Raw genomic sequence first — 14,604 nt, forward strand, 5'->3', positions numbered from 1 at the left:
ACACACAGAAAGTAACACCTTGGATGGATGAAAAAGATTCTCATGCCTCCGCCACGGCGACAGCTCCGTCTGTGTCCGTACATACCATTCTTGTGTACGAGATATCTCAGGAACACCTGGAGGGAACTTCTTCAAATTTGGCACAAACATCCACTTGGACTCGAGGATGAACTGATTCGATTTTGGTGGTCAAAGGTCAATGTGACGTTCGTGATGTTCATTTGGTAAATTATGGTCCCATTTAGAATCAAATAGACCATAAAGCAGGGGATGCTTTAGTGCGGGGCTACCTTGTGATTGACAGGTCGCTACCACAGCGTTGTCCGGTCTGGGAGTTGAGTCCACGTTTTTGTCTGGTTGCCTAAAAACGTCATATTCAGCTTTCTGTTGTACTGAGCTCCACCCTCTCGTGTCACCTCTGGTTGCAAAAAAAACAAGATGGCAACGCCAAAATGACAAACCAGAGGCTTCAAAACGGCAGTCCACAAACTAATGGATGACGTCATGGTTACTACGTCCACTTCTTATATACAGTCTATGGTTTTCCTACGAATGTCCAGCAACACGTGTCAGTTTCTGCTCGTTACATGCATACAGTCTAAATAAGCTTCTGTCTTCACAGGAAACGTCTTGTTTTGGTTTAGGAAAAGATTGGCATTTGGGATAAAATAACTGCAGAAGTGGTGTTACTGAAGTACGGAAGTTATTTGACAAATAAACCAACGTTGACTTCTGGTTTCTGGGTGAAAGTCTGGAGTTTTTATCATACATTGGTTACATCACCATCCCTAGAGCTCGGCTAAAAAATGCTGAACATCTTATTAGTGTCTTGACAGGATGAAGAAGATGAAGATATTTGGTCCTGTGACTACTCTGACACCAGATACAGTGTCTCAGTCAAAGGGGAAGACCTGCTCCTTCACTCAGATAATTGGGAGGATTTTCTACATAAAATTGAACTTTGAGGCTCATTTACTCTCCCCATTCCTCTCTGTCCTTTTCCTGCCTCTCGCTCTCTCAGTGTGCCGTTAAAGCAAGCAGACTTTAATTAAATACACAGATTAATGGAGGAGAAAAAAAGGAGCCAAAAGGAGTGGAATTAAATACAGCAGAGTACGGGCTGACATGCTTCAAATCCCATCCTGGAGTGCTGGTAATGAGCTCCCCCAGGGTGACAGGGCTCACAGAACAGCACACGGCTCTATACTCAGCTTCAGAATCCAGGGCTAATCTGTACAAAGAGGGGACTCGGGGGCGGCTCATTCAACAAGTTGACTTTTCATTGTCATGTCCAACGTGTCCGAGATGCTACTTCCCTCAGATTTATCATTACGCTCATTTGGCTTAAGGCTTTAGTTTAAAAATATATATCTTAAATATGCTACTTGGAAATGATACTGTATCATAAATGGGTGGATTATTGTTTAAGCCTCATAAATACCTGCAGGTCTCACTGTGGAAAAATTGGAAATCAATAATCTCCCAGTTTCTTTGTCCCAAATCACAATGGTTGCACATTATGTTTTTTATATAAAAGGGTAAAGTCTTGATGTTTCTGGCTCCCGCTCACTGAATGATAGATTTCCATTTCCATAATGCTGTTTCTAAATGTGTCCCCCTTTGTGGTGGCCGAGCATGAAGCAGGAAATCAAAGTTCCCCTGAAAGGCAGAGAGGCCATGCAGAAGCACACAAGTAGCTTTTCATCTTCCTCAAACCAGAAACCCATGATTCTTATCTTCTTTTTCATTTTTTACTCCTCACCAGTCACATTATCGGAGGCGGTAAAGGAGATTTTTGCACCTAAATGCTGGAGTGGAACATAGGGAATGTTCATGAATTCTGTATCCAAAGTCCTGGGCAAAGCAGTTTCAAGGTTGATTCAAGAGTCCAAATGATACCCATTCAATATTCCTCAAGTTCAAAGAGAGGGTGAACTGTGATTTAACAGTTTGAAATGTGATGTTTGCTGAAATCATGATTTCAACCACGAGGAAAGATTTATAAGTACTAGGGCTGTCAAAGTTAACGCAAATTCATTTTAATGCCACTAATTTATTTAACGCATTAATGCAACTTGCAGTGTTTAGGTTGTAGTGAACTCAGGTTTAAGGCTAGAGTGAAGTGAATCTAGGAAAACTAGAAAACCTAAGGAATCCATCGGTACCAACCATGTCATACTAGCTTGTCGTGAAGGAGGCTAAATAACGCTCCAAACTTACGCTAAATTTTAGCGAGGAAAAACTGTCATGGCCATTTTCAAAGGGGTCCCTTGACCTCTGACCTCCAGATATGTGAATGAAAATGTGTTCTATGGGTACCGACGAGTCTCCCCTTTACAGACATGCCCACTTTATGATAATCACATGCAGTTTAGTTGTATGGGAACGTAATTTTGTAGGAGACGGGGTTGGTGTGAACCGATCAGGACCAAGACTTTTATTACTCATTTTCCGCTTGCTGCTTATAGCAATCTCCTTCGAACGGGCACGGGGCTATATTTCTGGGGTTCCGGTGTAGCCAGCAGATGGATATCTGGGCCAAGACTTCCTTTTCCATGCGCTGGACATTGTTTACAGTCTGATTACCGACTTGAGCTCCGAACACTGATGTTGGGCGATCAGGTCCAGCTCACTGTGAATGTTCCAGTTCATCCCAAAGGTGTTGGATGGGGTTGAGGTCGGGGTTCTGTACAGACCAGTCGAGCTCTTCCACACCAAAACTGGGGAATTAATTTCTTTATGAAGCTGGCTTTGTGCAAGGGGATGTTGTCATGTTGAAACAGGAAAGGGATGAACTGATGACAGACAATATGTCTAAAATGTCACTGTATGATTCAGCATTAAGGTTTCCTTCATTTGAACTAAGAAGCCCAAACCAGGAAAAAACACCAATTTGCATCTCGTCTGAACTTTTCTCTGATTTTCTTCCCGGTTGAACGTAAACAAAGTGATGAAAGAAAGAAACCCAGCCGTCTTCTGACACGATGATTGTGGCATTTAGTTTTTTCCATGAAGAGCGACGGCTCCTTCTGTCGACAGCAGCAGGCCAAATGTCAGTTTAACTACATCTGAGACTGGCAAAAGCTTTGACGTCTCTGCCAGCTGAAGAGGAGCTCAGTGTAATTTGAGTCATTTTTTATCATTGTGCTGTCATTTCACTGTGGCAGCTATCAGCAGCTCCAAGGAAAGGTCAACGTCTGGATGAACCACTCAGCTCGAGACACTCGGAGACGCTTTTCTTCTTTTGGAGGTTTAATAGGTTTTTGGCAATATCCTCATGTCATCTGAAACTAACAAACATGATATAAAAGATGCCCGTCTGTCTTTTTATAAGGATCAATACATTGTCCATATAGCTAATTACACATTTCTTTATGTTGGGCTGTAACACAGGAGTCCTCCTGTCACTTCATCAGTGCACGTTCATCCATCTGCCTCAAATGAGTTATTAATGACGATGAGAGTGTTTTCTAGAGATTAATTGGTTCAGTTAAAGCTGCACATATCAATTTTTTATACAATTCCGATGTGTAATGTGAGACGGTTTGCTTGTAGTGACAAAGAATTGTCATTCCAGATCCTGCCACGTCCCATCTGCCCTGCAATCAACCTCATTCCCCTCACCTGAGCTTCTCCCCAGCTGCACCTCATTCCCTCATCAGCCACTCAACCCTGTCTCCTACAGCTGAACTGCACTCTCAATTATGTGTCGATGTTTGCCGTTTTGAACAGCTTTAAACATGTGGTTAACGTTGTAAATGCAACAAAACAAATGCAACAAAACTACTTGATTTGGTTTCGTAAAAAAACATCATGATCTGGCTTAAAATGACTACATTTGGTATGTTATTTAAGCTACGGACGTAAATTTAAATGAGTGAATGTTGATTTAGTTTCACAAGGGACACAACTGAGTGGGAAAAAGGGCATTCAAGTATGCAGCTCCCTCTTCCTCCCACAGTTACATGAATGACAAATGACCTGCATCTTGGAGAGCTGGTCTCACTGAATGTATTTAAAGTGCTTCTAAAAGACTTGGAAGCAAAGACGTCTGGCTGTAGATGTTTTGAATGCTGCTGAACGTTTTTTTTTTATACCTTATGATTCTGTAATTTGCTCTTTGTCTTCATTGTAAATTGTAATGTTTGTTTTATGTCTGTAACTGTGCTGCTGCCTATCGTGGTCAGGACACTCTTGGAAAAGAGATTTTTAATCTAAATGAGTCTTTACTCCTGATTAAATAAAGTTTAAATAAAAAAACTAAAAATACATTTTGTTCAAATTGAAACAAAACAATAAACGCAGCAAAACTGGTTAATAAAACTACATATGGTTTGGCTTTAAATCACTGTTTAAGTTATTAAGCTAAGGACATGAATTTAAATAATTGAACGCTGACCTTTAGTGTCACACGGGACACAAATAAAAGTCCAGTGCTTCCGCAGACTGTCATTAAAAACGTATTTGTGATGCGTCAAAAACAAATCTTGCGACAAGATAAATTTCCCTCAAAATTTAATTCACAATGCAGCTTCATTGCATGGGAACGTAATTTCTCGCAGACAGGGCTGCCACTCACTACATACTGTATACCGGCCCCATCCATCGATTCTTGTTGCCAAATCGTTGCCATGTGCCTCATGCCTTTTCTTTTTCTAGCGTCTGTAATCTGTCTGTGACCTGTTACCTTAAAACCTGCAATCTGAAACCTGTGACCTGCTGGGTTTGAACCTCTGCCCCTTTGTGGATTTGTTTGCTTGTTTTGGTCTGCCTTCCTGGCCTTGTGACTCGTGCATTTTTGCAACTTCCCCATTAAATCACTGAACTGATCCCGTCTGCAAAGCTTTTGTCTGCGTCTGGGTCCTTCCCTTGTTACCGGCTGTAACAACTGTCCAGTATTTTTAAGATAAGATAAGATAGAACTTTATTAATCCCGAAGGAAATTCTTGTGCCAGAGATGCTCAAAATTACGCCAAGTTCAAGTATATAAAATACAAGTGTATGAAATAAAAAGTACTATTTCTAGCACCGGTGCAAGTAAGCTTAAAAACAGAAAAAGGAAGTAATATTGCATATGATGGAGAGTGATATTAGTAGTGTTAGATAGTGTTTTACCATCAGTCGGCTAAAAACCTCAAAATATCTTGACAACCACTGATGCAATCCCCATGACCTTCCTTTCTCCTCTAGTGTCACCATCACGATAAAACTTCAATTTGTACACAGGAAATCTGAAAATCTAAAAGGCAGATTGCTGTTAGATTTATATTTACTGCGTTCATTGCTGCTCCTCAGAGGGTGAACCTTTTCTGACCTTAATGGTTGCATGATGTTTTCTCTTGCAAACAAAAATACAATCTGGGAATTTGAAACTCAAACAACTTTGGTTGATTTAAGTGGTGGAAGATGGTGAGATGGAGAAACAATCACTATTGCAAATCTCAGGGTGAAAACCAGATTTCTTTTGAAACACCATTTCCAGTCCAGACATTTCACTGTGTTTTTATTGGAGAAACTCAGCAGCTCTGATGTTTCTTTTCACTTTCTATGAGTCAAAGAAGATTTTGATCTGTCACCACCAGAGGAGTAAACAGACTCTCTCGTTGAAGCCATAAACTGAAACTCTCTGATGTCTTGGAAACATCAAATCCAGCTGAAAATCAGTTTAAATCAATTTGCTCCTTTCAAAAATGTGGGCATGTTTTGTCATTTGATGCTATTTTTATATATATTTAAAAACTTGCATGTAACCCGATATATGAATTTCATAAACTGCCTTTTCCTGCAGTCCTTTCTTTCTTTTTTGGGGCTGATTTGAGGTATATACACATGAATAAAAGCAGGTGAATAGGATACAGCATCCTGCAGCAGGAGTTTGTGTGTCTGCTGAACAGAAGTGTGTTTGTTCTCGGAGCAGCTCTCGGATGAGAAAGGTGAGGGAGATCGAAACCTGGCAGGGAGGCCGTCTCTCTCTGTGTACTCAGCCCTCTCCCCAAATCAAACCCTCCTCTGTGTTTCTACTGTGTGTGTGGGTGTGTGTGGGTGTGTAACAGCCCACTCACTTAACCATTTGTGTGTCTGTGGTCACTGAACACACTCAGGTATGAGGGTCTGTGGGGAGATAAGGAACGCTAACAAACAGGAGCAGAAGGAAAGACGTTGATGGATGGAGGCAGGAGGCCACAGACGGCAACGTGTTTACATGACACACAGGTGTAACTGAAGGCCGGACAAACACAACATGTTCAGGTGATATTAATGATATCTTTGAACTCATAATGCATTTTTTTTGTCACCAAGTTTTTATTGAATCATTTCAGATTTGGGGAATGGACAAATATCTTAAAGTGCTGTTTAAAGAATTTAGTTTAGATGAGACAAAAAGCCCAAACACACTCATGCGTATACATACATACATACACTTGTATATACGTACACGTCACATTCTGCCTCTCTGTCCCTCCGGCCACATTCTCCCAAACCCGCCAAAACCCGTTCATTTCCATTCTCTACTTGTCCACCACATGCCTTTGGACCATAGACTGTATATAAAAAGTGGACGAAGTCACCGTTGTGTGGAGGGGACATGGGCACCATATGGAACACGGCAATGCGGATAATTCGCAACGGACCACGTGTGCATAGTTGTCAGTCAGAAAAATTTGCATGCAAATTTTCCATATTCGCACCACTTCCCCACCACTCATATGCTCACAATGACGATGCTGAACAGGCTGAACCATCTTAATTTAGCATGTTAAAGTTTGTTAATCAGCACAAAACACAAGTACAGCTGAGGCTGATGGGAATGTCACTTTTGGTCATAAATTATAGGACTATTGGAATAAAGTATTGGACTAATTTAAAGGGACTCTATGTAAGACTCAGAAATTGCTTGTTAACAGCGACACTGAAAGTCAGCGTCCTGTTGCTCGGGCTTGTGCTCGCTCTACATAGACATGAACGAGCATCGCTCAAAACAGTGAGGCGACACACGTCAGCTAAAAGCACAATATCACTCTATATTTCAGCTGCTTGGCAGTAATGTTAGCTGACCAGACGAAGGTCTCTTCATGAATCAATGCTGATCCTAGTGTTGGCTTTTCCTGCTTCTACCTCCCGACCGCGGTTAGAAGGAACAGGGGAGACACCGGAGTTTAGGTCGGAGAGGATAACGTTACTCTTCTGCAATGTGTAGTGTGTACGCATGCACATTAGATTACAGTACAGCATCGACTCCGGCCCTGGAGACCAAAGCTACGGTCTCCCCTGTGTGATCCTACCACGAGGCTGAAGCAGGAAGAGTTAACACGGTTTTGCAAGACGGGCTTCACTAGATATAACTTTGCGGTTTCTGTGTAGTTTGTGTTGGAGTCTGAGTCTGAACAGCGTAGCCACAAGCGAGCGCGCATGGGACAATGACCCGCATTGATTTATACGTGTAAGAAGTTACAAACAGTCCCTTTTTAAAAGATCACAAAGGTCATTACAATTCATCCTCAGGGGAACATGATTGTCTGGACCTCATGTCAATTCATCAGTTGAGATATTTAAGTTGGACCTAAGCGGTGGATGAACGGCCTGACATTGCCATCCATTTTCGCCACGCTGATCGTGGTGATGGTTAAAAGAAACCAGCGTTGACTGTTATATATAATCACACTTCTTCCACCTTTGCTCCTGATGGATGCGAGTCATAATTACGGCTGCTTCTGCTTCCTAAAAAAAACACAAAAAAACAAACAATTAATGAAGATTTATGTGCATATCATTATAACATATTCCTTCTAGCTGGAAGTGTGTGTTCAGAATGTTAAATGGCATTAGCAGTGTTTCCTTAAAGTCACCCTGTACTAAGTCTGGACAGAGGAGTGCTTCACAGAGCTCGAGGGAATGCAGAGCATCGATTAGCTTCATGTTCAGCAGTCTGAGTCCCCAGACTGAGGCCAGGGGTTCGGACTTTTGTTGGATTTTTTTAGGATTCTCTCCTGAGAACAGGCTGTCAAGGTAAAACTGGAAAGAAGCCAAACAGCTCTTTACAGCTTTCAGAGTGCCAGGATGATGGACAGAATATATCACCTTTTACTGGCGACAAGGGGTCTAACAGATACCAGCTCACTGATGATGGCCTTATTCTCTCCCCACCTCTCTCTCTGACTGTGGGTGATGTTAGCCGTTTGTCTCCTAGGAAACCTCATCGGTTTGAAACCTACTTGGTTTCAAGGAGGATAGGTTTGCCAGAGATAAGGACATTTCATCAGCATTACACTGGAGAGCAGCTTAAGAAAACTCTGCCTTTTATCACCAGAGAGCAACTGAACATTTCACCATCAGTCTTGATTCTTGCATTTCTTATATCAAACTTATTATTTCCCCACAATCGTAGTGTGACATTAGAATTTAGAAATCATATTTGCTCTGTTATAGGAATTGGTTTTATTCTTGAGTGTATTTTTAGTATCAGATTTCCCTTCGGTATGAACAGCAGCGAGGCTGAACTAAGTAATAAAACAGAATAAAATATCACAAAATCAAAGAGTTTCATCGAGCAGAGAGAAAGTCTCTTCGTGCTTTTATCTAAAAATATGAAGTAATGTCTCACTGGGTGCTAAATTTCGCTGGATTCAGACGATTAATCTGTTGATGTGTCTCCTCTGCAGGCTTCCTTGACTCTCTCTTAATGTACACCCAAACACAGAGGGAGGTTTTTACATGTTTAATGCATGGACAGCTCTAAGATAGAGACTGATAGTAAAGGTTTATGGTAAAAACAGCGTGACTGAATAATAATAACGTGCAGCTGAAGCGAGGCTGAACATTGTGCGTGGCACTCGCAGCCACTTCAGGGTTGTTTCTCAATGATCATGATCATAGATCATCTCTGAAGGCAACACACCCTCTTTCTCACTTTCTGTCTCGCCCACATCCTCCTCTCCCTCATTATGATCCATTTCAGGAGTCGGTAAACAACCGGCGTCGCGTTCAACAGGCGCAAACAAAAGTGTTTTATTAATTTGAGCTGCCGGAGGAGGCAGAGCGACCACCGCGCCAACAAAAACACTCTGCTGCTGCTGCTGCTGCTCCGGGTAAAAAAACTGGTGCCATGGCAACCTCCGGAGCACAGCATGCAAATCTCCATAGCAACCTTTTGTGTGTGTGAGAGGAGACAGTAAGGAGAGAAAGAAAAGAGAGCTAATGATTGAAAGACATCAAGACAAATGACTGTCAGAACAGCAACAAACAGAGAATGTGTTTAGAGTTCATCTCTGTGATGGCAGCGTCCACCAGATGAATAATGTGAGAGCTGAGGGGCAACAAAGGGATACAACAACACAATTTCCTCTCTCAAAGGCCTCTGGTCACTTTGTTTTGCATCAACCGCTCCAGTTTTACTAGATACTTTTTTTTTAAAGGATCAGTTCACCCAAATTACAAGTCTCCAAAGAAAACTGGTCACAAGTCTGTGAAATATCAGTGACGGGGACTCTGTTTGTAGAAGGAGATGTTGTTGGTCAGTTGGTTGATCCATCACTTTTGTCCAACAACTATTAGATGCATTGTCATGACATTTTGTACAGACATTCATGGTCCCCAGAGGATGAAGTCTTCCAACTTTGGTGATCCTTTTGGCAGAAATCTCTGACAGATAATTTGAAACCTGGACAAAACTCCCCCTAAAACTATCTGCATGGATAGCTACCACTAGAGAGAAATGAGAAAACTATCCATCCATCCATTATCTGTAACCGCGCTTATCCTATTCAGGGTCAGGGCTGACACATAGGCCCTGTTCAGACCTGGTATTAACATGCGTCCTGAGTGATCGGATCACAAGTGGACAGCTCTAAGTACAGGTGTGAACGCACTCAAGACGCATTGAGATCAGATCTTTCAGACCACATTCAGAGGTGGTCTGGGCCTCATGTGACCACATTACTTTAGCAGTGTGTACGTGAATGTGTCCTGGACCGCATTAAGGACCGCCTACTCTACTGATCTCCCGCTTAGATCTGTGGCATCTCACGGCGCTCCTCATGAATAGACAGGCAGACGCCAGCGCTTGTCAGCATGGAAACGGCCTCTGCGCTCTACTGGATCCTGTCAGTACAACTGTATTTTATTAAAATATGTCTTGTTTTTAGGCTACATATGTACAGACTATCAGACTAGGCACGCAAAGTGCATTATTATCATACTGTCGAAGATGTGTCGGTGTTTTTGTTCCGCTGCTTTGCATGGAGCTGACAGACCCGCTTACTCTCTCTCCTCCCCTCCTTGATGTTAATAAAATGTATCCGAATTCACGAATATGTAGGATATTACTACTGAAATTCATGTAATATTACATCACAACGTCTGCTGTATTAGCCGTGTGTTTACTCCGTGTTTATTTGCATATAGAGCAGAGCAGTGAGATCGGATCACAAGTGGGCACTGGAGACGCATGTGGAGACGCATTCTAATGCCAGGTATGAACAGACGTACTTAAAGCTGTCCACTCATGTTCGGATCATCACGATGCATGTTAATGCCAGGTCTGAATATAGAGAATTATAGAGATAGACAACCATCCACACTCACATTCACACCTACAGGCAATCTAACCCTTCAACTGGTTTTCTTTAGACTTGACTTGACAGCTCAAAAACAAGCTTTTTGTGTGTGTATCCAAAGCCTGATATATCTTCTTCCTCTCTGCCACAGAGCACCATTGTTGTCCAAAAACTATTAAAAACACACCAATGAGGAACACGGTTATACTGGGCGACATGTTCCTCCATTAACACTTCATGAACACACACACTGTAGTTTATTTTGACTCAATCTCACACACATACCGTCCTCCTGTCACAGATTTTTATCAACCACCAAATGTGGATTAAAGGTGCAGTCTGTAGGACTTTGCAGCATCTACTTGTGAGGTTGCAAATTGCAACCAAATGATACTTCTCCCTTATGCCAAGCGTGCAGGAGAACTATGGTCGATGCCACAAAAACGTGAATGTCCCTCTCTAGAGCCAGTGTTTGGTTTGTCCGTTCTGGGTTACTGTAGAAACATGGCGGCCCTGCTTCGTTAAGAGGACCCGCTCCGTATGTAGATATAGACGGCTCGTTCTAAGGTGACAAGAGCACTAAATGTGGATTAATCCACCGCTGAAAATAGTCCCCAATAAGTGCCCTATTTCCTCTTGTTTGTAAGGTGTTTTCTTTGTTAAAGTATAAATATGAATTCACCGTTTTACTGAGTTCCCATGATGTTCCTAATTGCCTCCAGACTCTCAGAGACACCGCTATGACCTGCAGCTATTATTTCTTTTTTCAATCAGTGTTTCTCATTTGCATCCAACAGGAGGTGTTAATGAACGGAGCTCACTGCTGTGTGCGAGACCGCTCACTGGGTGCAATGAGACAACTAGGTCTCATTCTGGCTGCAGTGATACGACTCTGTGATGTTGGTGCTGTTGTTGTGTTTGAAAACCAGCTGCATGCGTAACCAAAACCATTTTTCCTCACTGAGGTGATGAATTCCCGCTCTGCGATGCAGCTGTGGGCAGATGTGTGTAGGACGGGTTCAGAAGAAGTCACAGATGGTGTTCTGTCCAAACAGCAGCACATAGACTTCACCTTCTGCTGTTGTTTTAACCTTCACAGGATCCATCTAACAACTGAAATGTGAGCTGAAGATTGTTTTTCAACAATTAGACATTAACGGTTATCTGGCAGTTTAGTTTGGCAATTAAAATAATTTAGTTCAAGATAAATTAAAGGTAAATTACGCATTTTAGCTTCTCTATTGTTTAAAAAAAACAACATTTAAATTGCTGAGATCTGTGACACTACAACACACTTTTCAGAGGAGTCCGTATGAAGCACACATCACGTACAGACATTCAGAGGATTCATTCTAGTGAATTGACTCACAATTTTGTACAGACATTCGTGGTTTCCAGAGGTTGAATCCTATTGACTTTGGTCAACAGACTGACTTGAGGTTGAGGTTGACATTTGTGGTTCTTAATATTCATTTGTGTGATAATTTTTCTTCTTCAGGGCTAAAAAAATACTTGATTCTATCAATCAATCTTGAAAGAAAGAATAAATATATATCAATATTTTTCTCTTTTGTGTTTGTTTTTCATGTATTTATTTGTTTTTATTGGTTTGGTCGTTAGTTCTGTCTGCTTATTTTATTTTTTGTTGTGTTTTTCTAAATTATATTAGCTTAGTTTTCTCCATTATTGTTATTGTTTGTTATCTTGACCTCTCCTGCCACATTTCTTATTTTTTCATTATCTGGATTTTATGAATTTTATGTGTGTGCAAATAAAGATGTAGAAAAAAATAAATAAAGTGGAAATGACGTCATAGGACTTGCTGACTTTGATTTAGTCTCAGTATATCTCTGATCCAGCATGGTATGATATACTACATTATATATTCTATGCCTGGTAGCCTGTTTATGTTTTGCACACATAGAAACATACAGAAACACTCCACTTTCATCAAAAGCACTTGAGTTGAGACGTGAGGCATGGAGGTATAATTCAGGCCATCTTTCTCTCTCTTTGATTCTGCCACACCACTCTCTCTTTTTATCTGAAGGGCTTCTAGTCCAGATGCTTTCTTTAGGGAGGTGAACCAGTCCTGTCAGCTTCCATTATACCTCAACACAGCCCGTTGGAGACGCACACACGATGCTGAGAGCGATGCTTTTATCTTCCCAAAAGCGTGCAGCTGGAGGAGCCATTAAGACGGAGCTCAGTGGTCTATCAGGTCGGATAACACAAAGATGTGGGGTGTATACCTCCAGCAGCAGCAGCAGCAGCAATCAACCTGCTCCCATCAGCGACCTCCTGCAGGCTGTTCAGAGACGTTTCCATTCAGCTGAGGACGGAAAACAATACAGTATGTAGGGCTTCACCACCAGGCAGAAACATCCTCCTGTTTCTTTGAGCCTTCAAAACTGCAATAATAAACTGCACAATACGTCAAAGCAGAATTATTTGTTCTGTCCTGGTTTTGAGGTGTTCATCACCAGCAATATACGATAGAAATTGGAAACTTTGGATTTTCTCTGCGGCCATCTTTCATGTTAAAGCTACAATATGATTATTTTTTTAAGCAAAATCTTTAACGCAACCTCTGGGGGTCCTTTGGTCCTTTCTGTGTGGAGTTTAAATGTTCTCTCTGTAACTTGTTGGGTCAAAATTCAAACATTGGCTGATTACAAATGTCTGGACTTACAAATATGAAGCAAAATTTGTTTGGCACCTTGTATGAATGTGTGTGTGAATGTTGACATGTTGTGTAAAGCGCTTTTAGTTGTCGGAACACTAGAAAGGCGCTACATACACTCACTGGCCACTTTTTTAGGTACACCTTGCTAGTACCGGGTGGTCTTCTGCTGCTGTAGCCCATCTGCTTCAAGGTTGGACATGTTGTGCATTCAGAGATGGTATTCTGCATACCTTGGTTGTAACGAGTGGTTATTTGAGTTACTGTTGCCTTTCTATCATCTCGAACCACTCTGCCCATTCTCCTCTGACCTCTGACATCAACAAGGCATTTCCGTCCACACAACTGCCGCTCACTGGATATGTTCTCTTTTTCGGACCATTCTCTGTAAACCCTACAGATGGTTGTGCATGAAAATCCCAGTAGATCAGCAGTTTTTGAAATACTCAGACCAGCCCGTCTGGCACCAACAACCATGCCACGTTCAAAGTCACTTAAATCCCCTTTCTTCCCCATTCTGATGCTCGGTTTGAACTTCAGCAAGTCGTCTTCACCACCTCTAGATGCCTAAATGCATTGAGTTGCTGCCATGTGATTGGCTGATTAGCTATTTGTGTTAACAAGCAATTGAACAGGTGTGCCTAATAAAGTGGCCGGTGAGTGTAAATGCAATCTATTTACTGTTCATGGAGGTTAGGGACGACAACATTCCCTGGTATTTGTCATCGGCAGAGTTTTGAGTGAAATCTGACTTCCTGATTGAAGTGTGCGATCAGCCCTGAAAGCCACAGGCCCCTCGAGTCATTTGACATGATTTCACAGGCAAAGACCTCTGTTGCATCAGTCACCTTTCATGGCTGCTTCAGTCCAATTTCCTGTGGCCTTTCTGTCAAACTTGAGTCAAAAGCTTCCAACTTCAGAAAACACTTAAGAGTCATTAGGAATGTCTGGATGTGATATCAGCATTGCGATATCCTGCAGATCAGACTTCACAGTCTTCATTAGCAAACAGCTCAGAGAGACCAGACTGCTCTGAACACTCATTTTTTTCTCTTCGTCCTTGAGAGTAAGACCATTATTCATTCATAAGTTATGTAACATTAAACAATCAGCGTCCTGGCTACACTTTTACTTACAAAATTAAATTTCACAGTGTCAATTATAGATATAGACTGTGGAAGCCAGGGGGGCGGCGGCGATCTGGGTAACTTTTGGAGTCTGTTTGTAGTGTGTAGGTGCAGCGCTGTCTGTAGTACTGAAACGAAGAGGAGGAAATCGATAGACAGACATAACACATCACTTATTAGCCTGCTTGCTTTTCATGGTTTTAAAAAAAGCAGGCAGTAACTCTGAAAAGAGAAGCCAATG

This window comes from Sebastes fasciatus, chromosome 14 (assembly GCF_043250625.1).
Source record: "Sebastes fasciatus isolate fSebFas1 chromosome 14, fSebFas1.pri, whole genome shotgun sequence".
Classification (NCBI taxonomy): Eukaryota; Metazoa; Chordata; class Actinopteri; order Perciformes; family Sebastidae; genus Sebastes; species Sebastes fasciatus.